General features: G+C 38.9%; 1 protein-coding gene across 2 annotated transcripts in view; it reads right to left on the bottom strand.

Annotated features, from left to right (window-relative positions):
- LOC128239045 (adhesion G protein-coupled receptor L3-like) overlaps window positions 1-20,731 on the bottom strand; it is a 76,816-nt gene that overhangs the window by 23,963 nt on the left and 32,122 nt on the right. The gene's annotated exons all lie outside the window — the stretch shown is intronic.

Below are 20,731 nucleotides of genomic sequence, written 5' to 3'. Positions count from 1 at the left end.
AAGCAAGGAAAGTTCTTTAAACGTTGAAATCATTAACCCACATCTGTTCAGCCAGGCGAAAAACGGCAAGGAACGTCTGTGTCAACCGAGCTTCACTCTAGATTAACCAATATTCTATGTAACATTTTTATTTTAGAATTTGTTCCCACATTATGGAGGTTCCATACTTTGTACTTTCGATGTTACTTATTTGGCAACGCGTGAAGATAATACTAGATCATTAAACAAATATATTTTAATTAAAACACGTTTCCAAAATATTTGTACAGAACACTCGGTAAATATTAGCAACGATAAATGTGTTTGACAGTAATACAAATGGCACTCTTTAGATGATAACGTTTTGAAGGGCACTCTTGCTACTCTTGTAGAAGGAAAATGTTGAACAAGACAAGTGGTGATTGAATCAGTTTCTCACCGAGTTTAAAACTCCCTGCAAGTAAATTTCACAACTTTCCAACGGAGCCCGGAAGATGAAATCCTTATAAGTAATTCAGAAATATATTGTTAAACTACTGTCTCAATGAAAAGCACAGGGAAAAGACAAGAAGTTGATACATTTAACAGAACAGTTTTTGTGTGAAAATATCATTATTGTTAGAATGTCGGGATAATACTAAGATAAAACAAAAACATGATGCAACAACTTGTTAAAGTAATTCAAATTCAGATAAATTACATATATTGTCAAAAACTAATACAATTAAATATAAATCAAACACTTATGTTTAAACATTTGAAAAAAACGTATTATTTATAACAATTTAGCAATTTATATCCGGGCACTGCTTCCAGTGACACTCAATGTTAAAAGATATATGTTTTCTGTCACGGTACACGCATTATGCAACTGCGCATTTTACAGAACAGAACAGAACATTTATTTAGATACAAGCATATACAGCTTATGATCATCAAAACAATTATTATAGCATGCACAACAGGATATAAAAATTAACATGAATTCAAACAAAAAGAAACAACAAGAAGAGAGCAATAACATCCAGTTTGAGTTACGCTGTAATATTAATTATATTGTCTCTGATCTGATTTGCCTTAATAGTTAATATAGCCAGTTTGTGTAACAACGACTTCTTCTTAGAGTTAAGAAGAGTAATAAATTTTAACATAAAAGGTCGTGTTCGATAATAACTAGGTATATAATGATCTCTTAAGTGTTTATATCTATCACATATCAGTACAAAATGATATTCATCTTCAATGTCATTCGATGAACATACATCACATCTCCTTTCATGTCGGGGAATGTTCCTATAACGGCCTTCTTCTATTTTAAGCCTGTGAGAGGATAATCTTAATTTGCTTCAGGCATGTCTGTGTTTAACATTGTCAACAATGTTCAGGTAGCAAGACATTTCAAAAGTGGATTTCACTGCACGAAATAGAGTAAGACTTGTTGAGCTATTAACACCTTCATTCCATTGTGTTATATAGGTATCTTTCAGTCTTAATTTTAACTGGCTTATAAAACATGGTATATTAAGCACTGAGTCTCTAAACAGCCAAATTTCATTAAAACCGGCTGATTGTAATAATAGTTTTACTTTGGTTAACCAATTTATATGGCCTTTTTCACATTCGTCTAAAAGCATACGATAAGTCGCATACAATATACAATTTGAATTAAAACTGTTCATGAGTTTAAACCAATATTTGACTATTTTCACTTTTCTGTTTATTATTAATGGAAAGCGTCCCGTTTCTCCATATAACGACAAATTATTAGTCGTTATTTTGACCTTTATAATCTGTTTAAGGAATTTTTTGTGTAGTCGTTCCAGATTTTCAGCTGCAGCAAAGCCCCATAACTCTGAGCAGTATTCGAGCACAGGGAGCCCATACGCGTCAAATAAATCAAATTGTATATTAACTGGTATATACCCTCCAGACGTAATGCCTTTGAGAGACATGACTGATTTTATAGCTTTACTTGCCACAGCGTCTAAACATTTGCGAAAACAACCGTTTGAACTTATGACTAACCCTAAATAGCAAAAAGTGTTCACAATTTCAATCTGTTTGCCGTTATATATAAATACGTCGTTAATCCTTCCTCGACCAACCCGTTTAAAAATCATTATTTTCGTCTTGTCCACATTCACTTGCATACGCCATCGATCACAGTAATCCCTTAAACAGTCTAAATGTTTTTGTAATCCCTCGGCGGTCTCACTTAATAGTAAACAATCGTCGGCAAACATAATAAGGAATATTGTTAATTGGTCCAAGGTAAGTCCTGCATTAATATTTTGATGCATATGGAGTTCAATGTCATTCACGAAGAGGCAAAACATTATCGGCGAGGTTATCTCCCCCTGGAAGAGGCCTATACCGCTATCGAAGAATTCAGACAAGTTATTACAGTGTTTCACATATGACTGGACGGTTTTGTACATAGAACGTACGATTTGTAATAGTTTACCGTCTATTCCCTCTTTGATTAGCTTAAACCACAGCCCGTTTATATATATCCTATCGAAACACTTCGAATAGTCCACGTAAGCAGCATATACTCTCTTCCGCTTGTTTTACAATACGTAAATTACGCTGTTAATATTAATTAAGCGACATTGGTAGTTTTTAGCATATACATAACAATAAGCGTGAACAATAAAATCAATTGTTTGTGTTCATTTAAGTTAGAATGCTTTACAACACGTTTAAAAATATGTTATAATCAACCTCTACTCATATAATATAGACGTCAAGGGAAATCACTGTGTTTTGTCTAGTTGTCGCAGGAGGGGAGTTCACAAACAACACGCTGACAAAGGTTAGGGGCTAAACGTCAAGGGTAATCACTGAGTTTTGTCTAGTTGTCGCAGGAGTGGGATTTCACAAACAACACGCTGACAAAGGTTAGGGGCTAAACGTCAAGGGTAATCACTGAGTTTTGTCTAGTTGTCGCTGGAGTAGGAGTTCACAAACAACACGCTGACAAAGGTTAGGGGCTAAACGTCAAGGGAAATCACTGTGTTTTGTCTAGTTATCGCTGGAGTGGGAGTGAACAAACAACACGCTGACAAAGGTTAGGGGCTAAACGTCAAGGGAAATCACTGTGTTTTGTCTAGTTATCGCTGGCGTGGGAGTGAACAAACAACACGCTGACAAAGGTTAGGGGCTAAACGTCAAGGGAAATCACTGTGTTTTGTCTAGTTATCGCTGGAGTGGGAGTGAACAAACAACACGCTGACAAAGGTTAGGGGCTAAACGTCAATGGAAATCACTGTGTTTTGTCTAGTTATCGCTGGAGTGGGAGTGAACAAACAACACGCTGACAAAGGTTAGGGGCTTAACGTCAAGGAAAATCACTGTGTTTTGTCTAGTTATCGCAGGAGTGGGAGTTCACAAACAACACGCTGACAAAGGTTAGGGGCTAAACGTCAAAGGAAATCACTGTGTTTTGTCTAGTTGTAGCAGGAGTGGGAGTGAACAAACAACACGCTGACACAGGTTAGGGGCTAACGTCAAGGGAAATCACTGTATTTTGTTTAGTTATCGCTGGAGTGGGAGTGAACAAACAACACGCTGACACAGGTTAGGGGCTAACGTCAAGGGAAATCACTGTATTTTGTCTAGTTGTCGCTGGAGTGGGAGTGAACAAACAACACGCTGACACAGGTTAGGGGCTAACGTCAAGGGAAATCACTGTATTTTGTTTAGTTATCGCAGGAGTGGGAGTGAACAAACATCACGCTGACAAAGGTTAGGGGCTAAACGTCAAGGGAAATCACTGTGTTTTGTCTAGTTATCGCTGGAGTGGGAGTTCACAAACAACACGCTAACAAAGGTAAGGGGCTTAACGTCAAGGAAAATCACTGTGTTTTGTCTGGTTATCGCTGGAGTGGGAGTTCACAAACAACACGCTGACAAATGTAAGGGGCTAAACGTCAAAGGAAATCACTGTGTTTTGTCTAGTTATTGCTGGAGTGGGAGTTTACAAACAACATGCTGACAAAGGTTAAGGGCTAAACGTCAAGGGAAATCACTGTGTTTTGTCTAGTTATCGCTGGAGTGGGAGTGAACAAACAACACGCTGACAAAGGTTAGGGGCTAAACTCAAGGGTAATCACTGTGTTTTGTCTAGTTATCGCAGGAGTGGGAGTGAACAAACAACACGCTGACAAAGTTAAGGGGCTAAACGTCAAGGGAAATCACTGTGTTTTGTCTAGTTGTCGCTGGAGTGGGAGTTCACAAACAACACGCTGACAAAGGTTAGGGGCTAAACTTCAAAGGAAATCACTGTATTTTGTCTAGTTATCGCTGGAGTGGGAGTTCACAAACAACACGCTGACAAAGGTTAGGGGCTAAACGTCAAGGGAAATCACTGTGTTTTGTCTAGTTATCGCTGGAGTGGGAGTTCACAAACAACACGCTGTCAAAGGTTAGGGGCTAAACATTTAGGGAAATCACTGTGTTTTGTCTAGTTATTGCTGGAGTGGGAGTTCACAAACAACATGCTGACAAAGGTTAGGGGCTAAACGTCAAGGGAAATCACTGTGTTTTGTCTAGTTATCGCTGGAGTGGGAGTGAACAAACAACACGCTGACAAAGGTTAGGGGCTAAACATCAAGGGTAATCACTGTGTTTTGTCTAGTTATCGCAGGAGTGGGAGTGAACAAACAACACGCTGACAAAGGTAAGGGGCTAAACGTCAAGGGAAATCACTGTGTTTTGTCTAGTTGTCGCTGGAGTGGGAGTGAACAAACAACATGCTGACACAGGTTAGGGGCTAAACGTCAAGGGAAATCACTGTGTTTTGTCTAGTTATCGCTGGAGTGGGAGTTCACAAACAACACGCTAACACAGGTTAGGGGCTAAACATCAAGGGAAATCACTGTGTTTTGTCTAGTTATCGCTGGAGTGGGAGTGAACAAACAACACGCTGACACAGGTCAGGGGCTAAACATCAATGGAAATCATTGTGTTTTGTCTAGTTATCGCTGGAGTGGGAGTGAACAAACAACACGCTGACACGGATTAGGGGCTTAACATCAAGGGAAATCACTGTGTTTTGTCTAGCTATCGCAGGAGTGGGAGTGAACAAACAACACGCTGACAAAGGTTAGGGGCTAAACGTCAAGGGTAATCACTGTGTTTTGTCTAGTTATCGCATGAGTGTGTGTAAACAAACACCACGCTGACAAAGGTTAGGGGCTAAACGTCAAGGGAAATCACTGTGTTCTGTTTAGTTATCGCTGGAGTGGGAGTTCACAAACAACACACTGACAAAGGTTTGAGACTAAACGTCAAGGGAAATCACTGTGTTTTGTCTAGTTATCGCTGGAGTGGAAGTGAACAAACAACACGCTGACAAAGTTGAGGGGCTAAACGTCAAGGGAAATCACTGTGTTTTGTCTAGTTATCGCTGGAGTGGGAGTTCACAAACAACACGCTGACAAAGGTTAGGGGCTAAACGTCAAGGGAAATCACTGTGTTTTGTCTAGTTATCGCTGGAGTGGGAGTTCACAAACAACACGCTGTCAAAGGTTAGGGGCTAAACGTCAAGGGAAATCACTGTGTTTTGTCTAGTTGTCGCTGGAGTGGGAGTGAACAAACAACACGCTGTCAAAGGTTAGGGGCTAAACGTCAAGGGAAATCACTGTGTTTTGTCTAGTTGTCGCTGGAGTGGGAGTTCACAAACAACACGTTGACAAAGGTTAGGGGCTAAACGTCAAGGGAAATCACTGTGTTTTGTCTAGTTGTCGCAGGAGTGGGAGTTCACAAATAACACGCTGACAAAGTTTAGGGGCTGAACGTCAAGGGAAATCGCTGTGTTTTGTCTAGTTATCGCTGGAGTGGGAGTTCACAAACAACACATAAACACAGGTTAGGGGCTAAACATCAAGGGAAATCACTGTGTTTTGTCTAGTTATCGCTGGAGTGGGAGTGAACAAACAACACGCTGACACAGGTCAGGGGCTAAACATCAAGGGAAATCACTGTGTTTTGTCTAGTTATCGCTGGAGTGGGAGTGAACAAACAACACGCTGACAAAGGTTAGGGGCTAAACGTCAAGGGAAATCACTGTGTTTTGTCTAGTTATCGCTGGAGTTGGAGTTCACAAACAACACGCTGACAAAGGTTAGGGGCTAAACGTCAATGGAAATCACTGTGTTTTGTCTAGTTATCGCTGGAGTGGGAGTTCACAAACAACACGCTGACAAAGGTTAGGGGCTAAACGTCAAGGGAAATCACAGTGTTTTGTCTAGTTGTCGCTGGAGTGGGAGTGAACAAACAACACGCTGACAAAGGTTAGGGGCTAAACGTTTAGGAAAATCACTGTGTTTTGTCTAGTTGACGCTGGAGTGGGAGTTCACAAACAACACGCTGACAAAGGTTAGGGGCTAAACGTCAAGGGAAATCACGGTGTTTTGTCTAGTTGTCGCAGGAGTGGGAGTAAACAAACAACACGCTGACAAAGGTTAGGGGCTAAACGTCAAGGGAAATCACTGTGTTCTGTCTAGTTATCGCTGGAGTAGGAGTTCACAAACAACACGCTGACAAAGGTTTGTGGCTAAACGTCAAGGGAAATCACTGTGTTTTGTCTAGTTATCGCTGGAGTGGGAGTGAACAAACAACACGCTGACAAAGGTTAGGGGCTAAACGTCAAGGGAAATCACTGTGTTTTGTCTAGTTATCGCTGGAGTGGGAGTTCACAAACAACACGCTGACAAATGTTAGGGGCTAAACGTCAATGGAAATCACTGTGTTTTGTCTAGTTATCGCTGGAGTGGGAGTTCACAAACAACACGCTGACAAAGGTTAGGGGCTAAACGTCAAGGGAAATCACTGTGTTTTTTCTAGTTGTCGCTGGAGTGGGAGTGAACAAACAACACGCTGAAACAGGTTAGGGGCTAAACGTCAAGGGAAATCACTGTGTTTTGTCTAGTTATCGCTGGAGTGGGAGTTCACAAACAACACGCTGACAAAGGTTAGGGGCTAAACGTCAATGGAAATCACTGTGTTTTGTCTAGTTATCGCTGGAGTGGGAGTTCACAAACAACACGCTGACAAAGGTTAGGGGCTAAACGTCAAGGGAAATCACAGTGTTTTGTCTAGTTGTCGCTGGAGTGGGAGTGAACAAACAACACGCTGACAAAGGTTAGGGGCTAAACGTTTAGGAAAATCACTGTGTTTTGTCTAGTTGACGCTGGAGTGGGAGTTCACAAACAACACGCTGACAAAGGTTAGGGGCTAAACGTCAAGGGAAATCACGGTGTTTTGTCTAGTTGACGCTGGAGTGGGAGTTCACAAACAACACGTTGACAAAGGTTAGGGGCTAAACGTCAAGGGAAATCACTGTGTTTTGTCTAGCTATCGCATGAGTGGGAGTGAACAAACAACACGCTGACAAAGGTTAGGGGCTAAACGTCAAGGGTAATCACTGTGTTTTGTCTAGTTATCGCAGGAGTGGGAGTAAACAAACAACACGCTGACAAAGGTTAGGGGCTAAACGTCAAGGAAAATCACTGTGTTCTGTCTAGTTATCGCTGGAGTAGGAGTTCACAAATAACACGCTGACAAAGGTTTGGGGCTTAACGTCAAGGGAAATCACTGTGTTTTGTCTAGTTATCGCTGGAGTGGGAGTGAACAAACAACACGCTGACAAAGGTTAGGGGCTAAACGTCAAGGGAAATCACTGTGTTTTGTCTAGTTATCGCTGGAGTGGGAGTTCACAAACAACACGCTGACAAAGGTTAGGGGCTAAACGTCAATGGAAATCACTGTGTTCTGTCTAGTTATCGCTGGAGTAGGAGTTCACAAATAACACGCTGACAAAGGTTTGGGGCTAAACGTCAAGGGAAATCACTGTGTTTTGTCTAGTTATCGCTGGAGTGGGAGTTCACAAACAACACGCTGACAAAGGTTAGGGGCTAAACGTCAAGGGAAATCACTGTGTTTTGTCTAGTTATCGCTGGAGTGGGAGTTCACAAATAACACGCTGACAAAGGTTTGGGGCTAAACGTCAATGGAAATCACTGTGTTTTGTCTAGTTATCGCTGGAGTGGGAGTGAACAAACAACACGCTGACAAAGGTTAGGGGCTAAACGTCAAGGGAAATCACTGTGTTTTGTCTAGTTATCGCTGGAGTAGGAGATCACAAACAACACGCTGACAAATGTTAAGGGCTAAACGTCAATGGAAATCACTTTGTTTTGTCTAGTTATCGCTGAAGTGGGAGTGAACAAACAACACGCTGACAAAGGTTAGGGGCTAAACGTCAAGGGAAATCACTGTGTTTTGTCTAGTTGTCGCTGGAGTGGGAGTGAACAAACAACACGCTGACAAAGGTTAGGGGCTAAACGTCAAGGGAAATCACTGTGTTTTGTCTAGTTGTCGCTGGAGTGGGAGTGAACAAACAACACGCTGACAAAGGTTAGGGGCTAAACGTCAAGGGAAATCACTGTGTTTTGTCTAGTTGTCGCTGGAGTGGGAGTTCACAAACAACACGTTGACAAAGGTTAGGGGCTAAACGTCAAGGAAAATCACTGTGTTTTGTCTAGTTGTCGCTGGAGTGGGAGTTCACAAATAACACGCTGACAAAGTTTAGGGGCTGAACGTCAAGGGAAATCACTGTGTTTTGTCTAGTTATCGCTCGAGTGGGAGTTCACAAACAACACATAAACACAGGTTAGGGGCTAAACATCAAGGGAAATCACTGTGTTTTGTCTAGTTATCGCTGGAGTGGGAGTGAACAAACAACACGCTGACACAGGTCAGGGGCTAAACATCAAGGGAAATCACTGTGTTTTGTCTAGTTATCGCTGGAGTGGGAGTGAACAAACAACACGCTGACAAAGGTTAGGGGCTAAACGTCAAGGGAAATCACTGTGTTTTGTCTAGTTATCGCTGGAGTTGGAGTTCACAAACAACACGCTGACAAAGGTTAGGGGCTAAACGTCAATGGAAATCACTGTGTTTTGTCTAGTTATCGCTGGAGTGGGAGTTCACAAACAACACGCTGACAAAGGTTAGGGGCTAAACGTCAATGGAAATCACGGTGTTTTGTCTAGTTGTCGCAGGAGTGGGAGTAAACAAACAACACGCTGACAAAGGTTAGGGGCTAAACGTCAAGGGAAATCACTGTGTTCTGTCTAGTTATCGCTGGAGTAGGAGTGAACAAACAACACGCTGACAAAGGTTTGTGGCTAAACGTCAAGGGAAATCACTGTGTTTTGTCTAGTTATCGCTGGAGTGGGAGTGAACAAACAACACGCTGACAAAGGTTAGGGGCTAAACGTCAAGGGAAATCACTGTGTTTTGTCTAGTTATCGCTGGAGTGGGAGTTCACAAACAACACGCTGACAAATGTTAGGGGCTAAACGTCAATGGAAATCACTGTGTTTTGTCTAGTTATCGCTGGAGTGGGAGTTCACAAACAACACGCTGACAAATGTTAAGGGCTAAACGTCAAGGGAAATCACTGTGTTTTTTCTAGTTGTCGCTGGAGTGGGAGTGAACAAACAACACGCTGAAACAGGTTAGGGGCTAAACGTCAAGGGAAATCACTGTGTTTTGTCTAGTTATCGCTGGAGTGGGAGTTCACAAACAACACGCTGACAAAGGTTAGGGGCTAAACGTCAAGGGAAATCACTGTGTTTTGTCTAGTTATCGCTGGAGTGGGAGTGAACAAACAACACGCTGACAAAGGTTAGGGGCTAAACGTCAAGGAAAATCATTGTGTTTTGTCTAGTTGTCGCTGGAGTGGGAGTGAACAAACAACACGCTGACAAAGGTTAGGGGCTAAACGTCAAGGGAATTCATTGTGTTTTGTCTAGTTGACGCTGGAGTGGGAGTTCACAAACAACACGTTGACAAAGGTTAGGGGCTAAACGTCAAGGGAAATCACTGTGTTTTGTCTAGCTATCGCATGAGTGGGAGTGAACAAACAACACGCTGACAAAGGTTAGGGGCTAAACGTCAAGGGTAATCACTGTGTTTTGTCTAGTTATCGCAGGAGTGGGAGTAAACAAACAACACGCTGACAAAGGTTAGGGGCTAAACGTCAAGGAAAATCACTGTGTTCTGTCTAGTTATCGCTGGAGTAGGAGTTCACAAATAACACGCTGACAAAGGTTTGGGGCTTAACGTCAAGGGAAATCACTGTGTTTTGTCTAGTTATCGCTGGAGTGGGAGTGAACAAACAACACGCTGACAAAGGTTAGGGGCTAAACGTCAAGGGAAATCACTGTGTTTTGTCTAGTTATCGCTGGAGTGGGAGTGAACAAACAACACGCTGACAAAGGTTAGGGGCTAAACGTCAATGGAAATCACTGTGTTCTGTCTAGTTATCGCTGGAGTAGGAGTTCACAAATAACACGCTGACAAAGGTTTGGGGCTAAACGTCAAGGGAAATCACTGTGTTTTGTCTAGTTATCGCTGGAGTGGGAGTGAACAAACAACACGCTGACAAAGGTTAGGGGCTAAACGTCAAGGGAAATCACTGTGTTTTGTCTAGTTATCGCTGGAGTGGGAGTTCACAAACAACACGCTGACAAATGTTAAGGGCTAAACGTCAATGGAAATCACTGTGTTTTGTCTAGTTATCGCTGGAGTGGGAGTGAACAAACAACACGCTGACAAAGGTTAGGGGCTAAACGTCAAGGGAAATCACTGTGTTTTGTCTAGTTGTCGCTGGAGTGGGAGTGAACAAACAACACGCTGACAAAGGTTAGGGGCTAAACGTCAAGGGAAATCACTGTGTTTTGTCTAGTTATCGCTGGAGTGGGATTTCACAAACAACACGCTGACAAAGGTTAGGGGCTAAACGTCAATGGAAATCACTGTGTTTTGTCTAGTTATCGCTGGAGTGGGAGTGAACAAACAACACGCTGACAAAGGTTAGGGGCTAAACGTCAAGGGAAATCACTGTGTTTTGTGTAGTTGTCGCTGGAGTGGGAGTGAACAAACAACACGCTGACAAAGGTTAGGGGCTAAACGTTTAGGGAAATTATTGTGTTTTGTCTAGTTGACGCTGTAGTGGGAGTTCACAAACAACACGCTGACAAAGGTTAGGGGCTAAACGTCAAGGGAAATCACTGTGTTTTGTCTAGCTCTCGCATGAGTGGGAGTGAACAAACAACACGCTGACAAAGGTTAGGGGCTATACGTCAAGGGTAATCACTGTGTTTTTTCTAGTTATCGCAGGAGTGGGAGTAAACAAACAACACGCTGACAAAGGTTAGGGGCTAAACGTCAAGGAAAATCACTGTGTTCTGTCTAGTTATCGCTGGAGTAGGAGTTCACAAATAACACACTGACAAAGGTTTGGGGCTAAACGTCAAGGGAAATCACTGTGTTTTGTCTAGTTATCGCTGGAGTGGGAGTTCACAAACAACACGCTGACAAAGGTTTGGGGCTAAACGTCAAGGGAAATCACTGTGTTTTGTCTAGTTATCGCTGGAGTGGGAGTTCACAAACAACACGCTGACAAAGGTTAGGGGCTAAACGTCAATGGAAATCACTGTGTTTTGTCTAGTTATCGCTGGAGTGGGAGTTCACAAACAACATGCTGACAAAGGTTAGGGGCTAAACGTCACGGGAAATCACTGTGTTTTGTCTAGTTATCGCTGGAGTGGGAGTTCACAAACAACACGCTGACAAAGGTTAGGGGCTTAACGTCAATGGAAATCACTTTGTTTTGTCTAGTTATTGCTGGAGTGGGAGTTCACAAACAACATGCTGACAAAGGTTAGGGGCTAAACGTCAAGGGAAATCACTGTGTTGTGTCTAGTTATCGCTAGAGTGGGAGTGAACAAACAACACGCTGACAAAGGTTAGGGGCTAAACATCAAGGGTAATCACTGTGTTTTGTCTAGTTATCGCAGGAGTGGGAGTGAACAAACAACACGCTGACAAAGGTTTGGGGCTAAACGTCAAAGGAAATCACTGTGTTTTGTCTAGTTGTCGCTGGAGTTGGAGTTCACAAACAACACGCTGACAAAGGTTAGGGGCTAAACGTCAATGGAAATCACTGTGTTTTGTCTAGTTATCGCTGGAGTGGGAGTTCACAAACAACACGCTGACAAAGGTTAGGGGCTAAACGTCAAGGGAAATCACTGTGTTTTGTCTAGTTGTCGCTGGAGTGGGAGTGAACAAACAACACGCTGACAAAGGTTAGGGGCTAAACGTCAAGGGAAATCACTGTGTTTTGTCTAGTAATCGCAGAATTGGGAGTGAACAAAAAACACGCTGACAAAGGTTAGGGGCTAAACGTCAAGGGAAATCACTGTATTTTGTCTAGTTATCGCTGGAGTGGGAGTGAACAAACAACACGCTGACAAAGGTTAGGGGCTAAACGTCAAGGGAAATCACTGTGTTTTGTCTAGTTATCGCAGGAGTGGGAGTGAACAAACAACACGCTGACAAAGGTTAGGGGCTAAACGTCAAGGGAAATCACTGTGTTTTGTCTAGTTATCGCAGGAGTGGGAGTGAAGAAACAACACGCTGACAAAGGTTAGGGGCTAAACGTCAAGGGAAATCATTGTGTTTTGTCTAGTTATCGCAGGAGTGGGAGTTCACAAACAACACGCTGACAAAGGTTTGGGGCTAAACGTCGTTGCAATGTTAAAATATGAATAAAATACATGTAGATAGATACATTTTAAACTTTCAACCATTCATTGATCCCTGAATACAGAAAACGCCATATACTCAGAGGTCATAGTGAACTCCATCTCCTGTCCGACGAAATGATTTTCTTTCTGTCTTATCTTGTCTAACTGCTACTTGTTCTTATAAATAAAATAGAATTAAGAAACAAATAATTCGCTTCATTTTGCAACCGAAACTTCTTTTTTTTCGCATTTTGCTTGAAAGCAAAAAAAATCGATCTCGTTCAGGAATCCAGAGGTTCTATGATGAATGTGTGTTTTCCTTTTTTCTTTGTATTTTTTATCATATAAAGGTGTTTTTTATGAAGGTCAGGGCAGGGAAAGCTGCGGCTTCCTGACTTATCCACCGGTGGTGTGAAGAAATGGGAACAATATGTGATTTTTTCTTCGACAAAACTGCAGCATCGGTTGTGTGTACAATTCTTTTCTTAAACTTGTAAGCAAACTGTTAGTTAAGTAAACTTGTTTGAAATAAATGATATTTTTAATATGAATTGATAAAGATACATGTTCAGTTCCCTTATATGTTATTTGTTTAGAAAAGTGTCACTTTAATTGGTGTTAATTAGATAATGGCGGTGAAAGCATAACGACGAAATATCTTTTCGACGTCATTAATTATTACGTGAAAAACAACAGAAACGAGCTCAGTAGCAAAACGTTTGTACATACACATAAAACAAAGGATAGCATAACTAACGCAACAGTATCTGAATTAAGAAACACGGAAACCTAGATATTTAAGAGAACTGGAATGAATTCAAGCACGGCAGTAAAACATGACATTTCAATGAAATGCATAAAACGTTTGAGTTCTGGATGTGACTTATCATAAGTTATTGTTTATACAAAATAAACTGACGATAGTGCTGTACGTCGGCTAAAATACCACAAACTGTACTTCGTTCATAGTGTAGTTGCTGTTTTTGGTCCTTGGGGAAAATATGAACTGGAGTAATAATTATTATATGCACCAAAGTAGTAATGAAAATATTATAATGTGTGTCATGTGTTTCCGACAACCCCTGTGTTGAAATGAATTGGAGATTTTATGTTGGTAAGACAAATAGTAATGTTCAGTCAACCGCATGTCTTTTCGGCAACCTGGAATGCTTACAGACGTGAATTTAGATCAGTTTTGTAGCACAAGTCAATTTAAAATATCCTAAATTCAGTCAAACATTGAAATGTATTACCAAAAAGGAGATGCGCTGTTATTTTTTAGAACGCAATAATCATAGTTTTACAGTTATACAAAGTGAAAGAACCGATGCAACGGATGTATGTAATGGGAATTGTGGGGAAAATGCAATGGTAAAGTCGAAATACACTTAGTCTTGTTGAAATATATTAAATAATAAAAACATTGGTTCTTCAGTATGTGAAACACATAATAAATGTTTGTCAAATAACAGTTTGCCTATACAAGAAACCGAGGGACATATCGGAATAAAACACCAAACATTGAAAAGAATATAAAGTGGTTGCGTGTGAAGAAAGGTTTATCGATAGGCTTATGTTTATCCAAAGTCTTGATGATGTTTGGGTGGAATATGCTTGTATTCATAAAGTTTTTTTTATTCATATGTTAGTTTTATTTATCCCCGTTCTTTTAAGTTCAGGCATTCCTTTCCATGCGATGTTTGCATAATTGTTTTGCCGAATGTTGAAAAAATAAACCTCTCAATGTGCTGAATTCTATTGAAACCCACAAACCTTCTTATACTGCAAGATTACTAAAAAGAAGGAGCTCAACGGATCATGAAGCAGGTTAACGTTGTTATATACTCAAAACATAACAATTTACATAGTTTTTAACTGATTAGTTCTTGAAAACAGCCGATATCCTTTTTAAAGCAAACTAACCCATGAAGAATTTGACGAAGAAATCATGATATTGCAGGAACGTGACAAAATTTATGACACCATCTAAACTATTGTTTAACATACAGCATAATTATAAATCTTGGCAGCTCCAAACAATTTATTATTTACCGTTGTTCATTGTTGCCCAAGAGAAACAATGATAGTTTAAACCCGCAAATTCTAAACTATTTATCCAGGCGTATCATCTACCAAAAACGAAATATTGAGGCCAGGTGCACTGCCATGACAACGACAGAGATTATGCTGGAATTATTTTTTCTCTCTCATTTATTTTGAACATAGATAATATAATAACTAAATGATAATCTCAAACACATTATAAACCAAAAACATATCTATATTGTTTCATATTTTCAGAATATCAAAAACTCACGCGCAAAAACAAAACACACACACACGCACACACACACGCACGCACCCACGCACACACGCACACACATACGCACACTCACACTTCCCCTTCACTTATTGATGATTTTACTATATGTGGTTGTGTAAAAAAGGGGGAAAAATCTATACTATTTATATGCATTCTGGTTCTGTATACAATCGGTATCTTAATTATTTTAGAATTATTATAATTTTAATACATTCCAATTGAGAGTGTGGTAATCATATCTATCGTTTTGTATTGCGATATCTCCTTCAATTTTTGTCTGAGAGATAAGAATTGTAAATAGGCATTGAATGACGGGATAGTGTTTCGGTATTTCATTGAGAATATATAAAATTTCATTAATAAAATAAGGAAATTATATATTGGTGTGTGTTTAAATTTGATATGGATACCGATAATTGCTTTTTGAATTAATTAATGCGTTTACGTATAGGTGTTTAGTAATCCATTTAGCTTGATTATTAGGACGGTTTTACACTGGTATGAATCACTGTCGTATCATAGGAAATGTGAGAGGCGCTCAGGAATACCGCAAAACCATTTCAATCCTTATGTTAACATCTTCAGTCAAAAACATGCATGCAATACAGTTATTTTTCTATGTAATCTCCAAATGCATATTAAAATATATTAAATGTTTGTAACTAAAATGCCATTCGTATTTACATGTGATATACATCGACGTTTTGAGAAGGATTTATATCTAAACCCCGTTGAAAATTGAGAAGTGCCATACAGGAATTATACATTCAGGTACTTAAGTGTGTGTTTTTTTAAATATGCATTATTCGGTCTATGAAGTAACTATCAAATATGTCGTTTATTTCACATTTACTTTTTTATTTTTATTTTTTTTTTCTAACAGTTTCGGAATGCCGTTGGATGTGGACCAGGTTGTTCTCTTGATAATAATTGATTCATTAAAAACGGGTTTGTAAATAAAAAGGACGCTGTTAATCAAAACTCATTACAAAAATCAATTTATATATTGAAACGCAGAACATCATTGATTTAGAAAGAGATTTACGGTTTTTGAAGACATGCTTTGCGTCTGGCGGATAATATGAAACTGACCAAAGCGCACTCATATCAGGAAATTCAGAATAACAAAACAAGTATACAGGTGGGTAGGAAGGCAATGCCACTCATTTTTACAGCCAATTGCAAGGTTAAAACATATAAATGTAACATAATGTAATATTAAGCATATTTTAGGAAGAATATATTGTTGAAGGTAAAATAATAGTAAAGAAATTGAAACGAAAATTTCATTCAAAAATTTAAATACATCATTTTCATGTTTTGCCAATATGCTAAACACCATCAGATAACGTATTTTGTACACATTTTTGAGGAATAATTCTTCTCAAGAGTAAACCATACATCCTTTACAATATATGTTTAACAAACTTAACAAACTTTTATTTTACAAGATTTAAGCTAAAAAAGTAGGGTTTTTTCGGACAAGTTTTGTCGACAATGTAAATACATTGTTTTGTAAAATGTGCTCAACTCCTTATTACAGCTACAAGTGTTGCAAAGGATGTATGTATTAATTTCAAAACTATATACTAGTAAATATTTATGCAAAAGGCTACAGAAACATGCTAAGTAGCAAAAAGTTAAAACATAAACCCGGTTTAGTGGAATAGGGCAAACGCCAAAGACATAGAACACAAAATCAAAACCAAGAAACATAGAAGAACAGCACAAAACTCCACAAACAGCACAATTGTGAAAAGTGATTTTATGAAACATTTTCGCTTCGGTACTTCGAACCAACTTTTGGACTGTGGAAGGCCCTAGCTCACACAAACAGTTTTAAAACTATATATATATATGCTTTATACTTTCTGATGACTTGACCTAAAACGACACAACACTAATGCTATTTTGAAAGTTTTTAAAAAACATGTCTGTATCGAGGATATATATAGTTATGTTTGCTAGACTCTGATTTATAACTTATTTATTGTTACGAACGATTAAGTCGGATATCTCTGTAGGGAAGATTTTGCAGTTTTTGAATTCTGATAATATATTATTGTTTACACGGTATAGGTCAACATGAAAACTGGTAGGAATGTTGCCTACAACCCCAAACGTTATCATCTCGTAAGGATTAAAACCTTTCCATATTCGTTTAATCAGCATAATTTTTTAATCAAATTAGAAACATATTTCAACATGATATGTAAATTCATTAAGGATTTCAGTTTTCAGTTAAGGGGTATTTTTAAGGATATAAATTTTCCATACAGGCTGTGCTTGAACGATGTGTTCGATAACCTAGCTTAACGTTAGAGCTTTCCTGCTGAATTATTAAACAAATTTTATTATCATTTCCAAAACTGCATACCATGATACAATATTTATATGAAAAACTTAAGAAACAAGCTCAGTAGCCAAAAGTTAACACATAAACCCTCAATTTTATGGCACAGGTTAAACGCCAAAGACATAAAAAATAAAAACATTAATAAATCACAAACAATAAACATTGAAAAACAAATTTAAATGTTCTTTTTATGATCGTCAGATTAGGGCGTTCAATCATGATACTGTCATGTGCCTAAGTTTCCACAGACAGCTAATCAAGACAGAGGATGTCAGGAAAACATCCCGTGTATTTGGTGTACGTATTCTCTTCGTACAATTTCATGGATGTGTGTGAAGATAAATTAAAAAAAAATATATGATTCATTTAGTTCATTCATTTGTTTCTTAAACAGTTAAACGTCCATTGTTTTCTCCATCAAAAGCTTTCAAATGACGGAAACACGAACCTATATAAGATAAGGAACTCGCCACTTGTATTGCAGTCATTCAGGTTGTACGACATCGCCATGCTTATCTCGTGCTAGTGTTATTGTAAATCTAATATAACACATAGTTATTACCAAATTATAAAGACGAAATTTCGTCATAAAAACATATAGCTTAACGCATGTAAATTAATAAATGACCCAGTATAATAGACAAAGCTAATACTTTTCCCTAGTTATTACTGAGTAATGACACTTACGGTTTTCAAGCCTAACTGTTCTTTCCTAAGAGTTTGTGTTGTGACTCTGCTGAAAACGATGATTGATTCAACTTATATATACATAATTAATTGATCATTTTCTTTGTATGATATTTGCTAATTTCTTTCAGAGAATATTACTGATACTTCATGTTCATACTTAAAACACTATTTTAGGTATTTGTCAATGACAAGTCGCACTTAAACTGAGACTGCTGAAAGTCGTCGCCATTGGGCGCTGGGAGTAAGGCATCTACTATTGCAGTCAATGACCAATCCCTCTTAAACTGAGACGGCTGTAGGAAAATGCTATTGGGCGTTAGGAATAGGGCGCATACCAATGCAGTCAGTGACCAATCTCACATAAACTGAGACGGCTGTAGGCCAATGGTCTTGCGCGTTAAGAATAGGGCATCTACCATTGTTGTTAATGACTAGATAGTAGCTTTTCGGGTGTATTGGATACACACTCAGTGGTTTCATATAATGCGAGAACGAAGCTTAATTTTGGAACAGCAATAATGTCAGTTTAAACTTAAAATGTACAATGGATGTCTAGCAACAATCCTGTTACAATAAAAATTATCCCATAATTGTTCTAGCAATTTGAACATACGATATAATTATCCCACCCATAGAACAGTTAAAGAACTTGTCATTGTCTAAACCTGAGGTCTGAATATATACAGAATTTTGAAATAATATATTTATTCGCAAACTGACGCCTAGACAATGTATTGTTAGAGTAGGTCTGAGTCTGAGGTGTGGAGAGCGTCGTTGTATCATTATATTAAATATAAGCCCAGAATACAGAAAATTTGAGATTCATTGTTATATTAATTCAAGTCTGAAGCCTGAAGAGAACTGAGAATAACAACTGTTATTGTTAGATTAAGTTCGAGTCTGTTGCCTGAAAATCTGAGAATCATTGTTGTATTAAGTACGAGTCTGAGTTCTGATGAAATGACGGCAGGAAGAACTGGGTGTCATGAAAATTTTATTTGTTAGTATGTGGTCTAAAGACAGCCTAATTTGAGGTGAGCAGAACTGAGTTACTTGGTTACATTAATCAAATAATGAAAACGAAATTTTAGAAATACCAATATGTCTTTCGTATCAACTAGTATGTGCAATATTAATCTCGTCGTAATAAAAATAGCCAAATTAAAAAGATATGACCACTATCGAGTTTCAAATTGCTGTGCAGCAGAAAGTTCGCGTAGTGTACGAAATGTGGTAATCAAATCTGCGATGAAGCTTACCCATACGCAGTGGTAATTAGCTTTTTACGCATCATTTAAAAGATCAAATGAGGACGGTTTTCAGGATGAAAATTATATTAAGGCACAAATTTACGAAATAAAAACGATCCCGAGTTACCTAACCTATAGTATTTGGTAGTAAAGTCGAAATCAATAATTTGATTTGGTCTCATAAATCTCAGGCCATCAAATTAAAAAAAACGATATGAAATCAGACCCAATGTCTTGTGTTATATATGTATGTTTTTTATTATGAATGTAGTTAACGTCTTTGCTCTGGGTAAACGAAATATAACATCAAAAATAGCTTGTGAGTGAAAAAAGAAGTGAAAGGCTAGGAATAATGTAAAGGATGTCATTTCACATCTAGTTAGTATATAAATATATCTTCACATTGAAAAACAATTTGAATATTATCATTTTAATGGTGTAAGATGACCTTTTTTTCAAAAACATATAAATCGGAAGACCACGAAATGGGAATACGTCCCAAAGCATTGTAATTTGACAGCTGACCACATACCTCATACTGGTGACAAAAGATGGGAACAATATTCTGAAGCTTTGTTATCTGAGAGTCCATACCTGTCCCAATGACTGAAGCACTGTTCTTTAACAACTTACTGTATACCCGTTACCGACGAGGAAAGCTGGTACGCGTTGTAAGGTACTCTAGTTCAAATACTGGCCATACCTTTATTAAGGAAAACATTCCTTGGGGACACGCCATAAAGCACTATACTTTAACAACCGACCATAGGTGACCATAGCTTGGGTGTACATTATAATGCACTGTAGTTTAACAACTGACTGTATACTTCCGTACAGAGAGTCATTATTAGCGAACACGACCAAGTGCCTACATATTAGTGACTATAACTGGGGGAACGTTCTAAAGCGCTGTATTTTGAAAAATCACAAATATCTCATCCGGTGAGAAGAGAAACGTTCTATAGCATAACAGATTGACAACTATAGCTGGGGACTAGCTCTAAAGAATTGTAGTTTGACAACTGGCAAAATGCCCACGTATAGGCTGTCATACCTTGAGGATTAGCCATCAAGCACTGTAGTTTGACAACTGTCGATATGCCTTATAACATTGACTATACCTAGGAACCCGTTCAAAGGCACTATAGTTTGACTGCTTACTATATGTCTCCAAACTCCAAACCTGATGCCGATAATCACAAGCACTGTAGTTCGTAAGCTGCAAATTCTCCACATGATGGTGCAAAACTAATCGTAGTATATCATACTTCACATGGATGTGTCCCTTCTTTGTATATATAAACGCGTTCTGTCCGTATGTCACTGTATTTTGTATTCCAGTTTAATGACGTCAGCGGTCCATATTATATTTTTGGTCGGTCCGGACATCGCCAAAAATGTAATATGGACCGCTGACGTCATACAATTGATAAGTGCGGCTTGCTATTTTCACAACGGCGAAAATTTGTCGCAACTTTCGGTGGCTGACTGGCCGGTTCTTATAATGTCATATGACCCTCAGTGGTGCGTC

Source organism: Mya arenaria, chromosome 6, assembly GCF_026914265.1.
Source record: "Mya arenaria isolate MELC-2E11 chromosome 6, ASM2691426v1".
Classification (NCBI taxonomy): Eukaryota; Metazoa; Mollusca; class Bivalvia; order Myida; family Myidae; genus Mya; species Mya arenaria.
The sequence above is the reverse complement of the archived record's forward strand: the minus strand, read 5'-3'. Positions and strand labels throughout refer to the sequence as shown.